Source organism: Mercenaria mercenaria, unplaced genomic scaffold (assembly GCF_021730395.1).
Source record: "Mercenaria mercenaria strain notata unplaced genomic scaffold, MADL_Memer_1 contig_1052, whole genome shotgun sequence".
Lineage (NCBI taxonomy): Eukaryota > Metazoa > Mollusca > Bivalvia > Venerida > Veneridae > Mercenaria > Mercenaria mercenaria.
The window spans coordinates 1-4,473 of NW_026459024.1; the positions used below are offsets into that span (position 1 = coordinate 1).

A 4,473-nucleotide genomic window follows, 5' to 3' on the forward strand; every position below is an offset into this window, starting at 1 on the left:
GCGGGGTCGCAAGTTCGAGCCCTAGGCGAGGGGTTTGTTCTCCTCGACGATTTGATGAAAAACTTTGTGTGTGAAATCATTCGTTCTCCACTCCTGATTCCGATTTCGTGTGGGGAAGTTTGCAGTTACTTGCGGAGAAAAGGTTTGTACTAGTACAGAATCGAATCCAGAAACAATGGTTAGGTTACCTGCTTGACGTAACATAACTGAAATACTTTTGAAAAACAGTCAAACCAAAACAAACAAAAAAAAAAAAAACTGAAACTATAACTGTAGTTTGTAACAAACATATAAAAGGAAAGTCCATTGCAGTTTTGCACAACCAAAGGAAAGATTTACTTGCATAACATGTTTAGAATATGCAAACCTATTTCAGTTGTCTAACAAACCTGTTTATCCACACATCCGAACTCAAAGTAGATTTGGCTTGTGTATTCTCGCTTTTTATAACAAACCTAAATAGAAGAAAAATTTTGTGTAAGTATTATAGATTACTCAGTCCATTTTGCACAGCTTTTTATGTTAATATCATGAGGTTTTAGATTGAAGTGCTGTGAACTACAATAAGTAAAAAACAATATCCAAAGAAAAATCATTACATGCCTTACATACAATTTTCCTTTAGGTGTAAACAAATAGAAATATTACGTTCTGACACGCTGTGTGTCGTATTTTACCTGGTCATTTGAACATGTTACTGTAGAGTTACAATCTGTCGAGTTGACCACATGAGAACAGCTGTAACATTCCAGTGACACTGAAATAGTAACTAGGACATTAATTTGATTGAAAAGCGGTCAGCTTCACAGTTTATAATACAATACAGATGTATCGGAACGGTATATAATTACATCAAGAACATTATTTATACAAGCTTCATAAAAAGCAACAAACTACTGTACTTGAAAAAAGAAAAAAAAAGATCTACAGCGATACACAATTCAAACTATTTTTCATCCTTGATTCATTATCATACTTCAACTTACTTAAATCATCTTCATTCATTCATAGTAATTATGTATTTATTTATCATCATCATTCATCGTAAGCAATCATTGTTATCATCAGTCATAACCTCATCATCATAATGTATCAATATTACTCATTATCTATCATCATCGAGATTTTCTGCAACAGCTTCATCATCAGAATACAATATTCTAAATTTCCATGTAGCATAATATGCAAGTATGTAAAGAAATACATTAAAATTAAATATATTAACTTAATACAGTTCAAATATTTAATAAAGGTCTAGCAGAAAACAAAATAGAAACGTACCGGCTCCTTCTAACTGTATCAAAATAAATGAAAATACTAGTATGCTGTGATCTGCAAAAAGAAAAAGAAAAAAATGTAATTGTGAGCACAGCAAAACATTATGAAAACAATATCAATTATACTTAATAACATTTACTTTAGATCCTTGAATCTGTAACATTACAATATACATCCGCGCATTTCAAATGTTGTACAATTTTCGTTGTGGCACAAAAATAAGTTGCGCAGATGATTTAGGTTTCAAAATCATGTTTAACTTTGAAATTAAATGTTCTATATAGGAAGACGCAGGCTTGGGACTCCTTAGGTATTTGAAGGCCGACACTCCATGATTTACCTCTAAATCTATAAATTCGTAATTTCTGAGACATAAAGATTGGAACAAACCAATTTTTAAATATCGTTAACATTCTATCAATATTACATGATGCATAGATATTCAAGCGGAAGCATAAATACAACTTACATAAGAATAACATTTTTCCTTCAGAATTGGACGTATAATAGTTTACTATCTTCTCCAAATTCTTACTTTGTGAATTTCTGAAAGTCGTAAAATTGTGTTAAAGAATATAATTAAGAAACTTTGCAAAACTAGTGTAGACTTATTTTAATTTTAATAGTTTAAACTCGTAATTTCGCTTCTTCAGCTTACATAAGGAAGTTGAGTCACTGTTTGCTTCAAACCAGGACCATTTACCTAAAATTAACTAATTTAAAATAACATCATCTATCGAATGAGTGCAAAAATTATATGTAACGTTTATTAATCGTACTGTTTTGAAGCTATGAATGATTAATTTCAAAACAATTGAATTATGTACTTATCCTTTTAACTTAGCGAACACCCCGTTACGAACAAGTTCTAATGCTTTTCCTTATGTTGGTAAACGAGATAAGAGAATATAAAATACTAATCTGAACAAGAAATGCAGAGAAGTAAATACTTGCCGAACTTTCCGGGGCCGGAGTTATTACTTAGAATTTATATTCAGGTTTATTTTCCGAATTGTCCCTATATAACATGAAATGTTAAAAAGACAACGAAGACCGTGAAATATACATCATTTTACTCCTCGCTCAACAAGACCTTTCGATACCTAAATATATAAATATTTCTTTTATCAATTTCATACTATAGATTTTAAAATAACAACATTCCTTCCTTAAATAAGAGCGTACATTGCAATGTAAAATAGTAGTTGAAAATTAAGATCTTCCCAAAACAAATAAATATCTTAACGTCAAATATCCGTAATGAAATTGTCGTCCTCGTTAGTAAAGGTGATTTTATCAATCAGAACATTTTAGGTTTTACCTCAAAATGTCAGTGGCAACTAGCACATTCAACGTATTAGTTTAAATATATTTTTTAATCTTGAAAGTGTAGAAAACAATTGTTGGGTTCCATGTCCGTTTTCTTACATCTAAATAATTATTTAGCAAAGGCGGTTGAGTCTCATTATGTATTCGTACTATTATAATCTCAATTCAAAATTCGAAATTTCAAGACGGCAAAAAATCATAACCAGGTTCCATGTTCGCAAACATACTTTCGTCTCAACTAAGCTCAAAATTGAAACTTTAATTTCAACTTTTACCAGAACTTCAAAAATTAAATTCAAACTGAGACTGACCATCAATTCTGAACAGTAATTTTAAAATTGTAATTAACCTAGAACTTTATTTTAAACAGTCATGCTGTTTAGATAAAACTTGACAACGTTTCATTATCAAACCCACCTGTGACTGAAATTGTTTTGTTAACACTAGGGCAAGAACACATACATACATGAATGTATCAACGCATAATTTAGTCAAACTTATTGACACATCAACAATGACAACTTTTTAGAGGAATATTTTAATTTTAATACACATTGTTTCTTGTTTATTGTAAACTGACTAGCTTTACAAATGGAACCCGTCATAGTGTTGGTACAACAGAATGACAAAAATAATGAAGCTCTGTTTTAACATAGAGTGAAAGCAGCACAATTAAGTACTAATATATAAGCAATCATTTTTTTCGGAACGTGATCTCCAGACAAACATGTTTGATGTGGACGGTTTCAGGAATATACTAACTTACATTTGTAGTGCCTAATATTTGTATTTCAATCTTTCAAAAATTCCTGCATGGTTGTTTACAAGCCTGGTCACGCCATGCCTTATACTTCAAATGTTTTTTTTAATTGTTTGGTTTATCGTATTATCGACACTAAGTGTACTATTTGACAGATCTGTTGTAAGATCCATCAGTTGCCTTAGATGTTTCTTTACATAATAAATGATAAACATCGAAACAGCTATAAAAACTTCCTTAAGATGTTAGTTTAGTATTTCGCAAAGTAAACAAGTCGTGTGCGTTAAAAGAGACACGCGACCTTGTTTACTGTTGTTACAGGACTGGACTCCAGATTTTGGCTAAAAATTATTTTTCTTTAAAATTGAAATAAAGTCATGTCATAAACATTAGAACCTGGGTTATTTTTTCTAATGCAGAATTAACGTTTGTAACAAGCTGTGGTCATTATGGAAGCCCGTCCGTTTATCTCAATAGGGAGAGCGCAGATCTATGGATCACGGGGTCATAAGTTCGACCTACGGGCGGAGCGTATGTTCTCCGTGATGATTTGATAAAGGGCACTGTGTCCGAGATAATTCCTCTTCTAAAGTATTTAATAAAATTCTTAAAAAGCTAAGGCCTTCGAGTTGTTTATCTCTGATTTTCCATGGCCCAGAGTTCAGATACTTAGGAATTGAACCACGAGGGGGTTAAATACTGAAGCATCTGAACGGCGAACCGTGGTAAATTAGAAGATAAATCACAAAAAGGCCTTGATTGTTTTCATTCTGACATGCTCATTGAAATATTTAATAAATATTATGCTAGACTTCATTTACCCGAGGAGTAATGTATCAGCATGCGGCAGTTTGACGTCATAATTGACGTCATAATGCTCTCTTACCGGTCCTCGCGTCAACCGTTGTTTATCGCAGAATATACAGAGCTTGATTTCCTTCTTTGTTTAACTGGAAATCAAACCGAGTCATGTTAGAATTTTGAGTGACAACTAATTTTTTGTCTTTCTTCCATAACATATAATCTTCCATTAGCTTAGTTTCAAAGCCTCCTTAAAGAATATAGCAATAACTTCCTGATATCTTAAATATTTTATTTGTTCTTTG

The 4,473-nt window shown here is 31.9% G+C and overlaps 1 long non-coding RNA gene across 1 annotated transcript; it reads right to left on the reverse strand.

The window, feature by feature from the left end:
* Window positions 1-317: 317 nt before the first annotated feature.
* LOC128551394 (uncharacterized) lies at window positions 318-2,569 on the reverse strand. The gene is made up of 4 exons (XR_008368776.1): window positions 1,748-2,569; window positions 1,282-1,332; window positions 678-757; window positions 318-455 (listed from the first exon to the last, which is right to left on the reverse strand). It is a non-coding gene; the product is annotated as an uncharacterized LOC128551394 (long non-coding RNA).
* Between the last annotated feature and the right edge of the window lie 1,904 nt (window positions 2,570-4,473).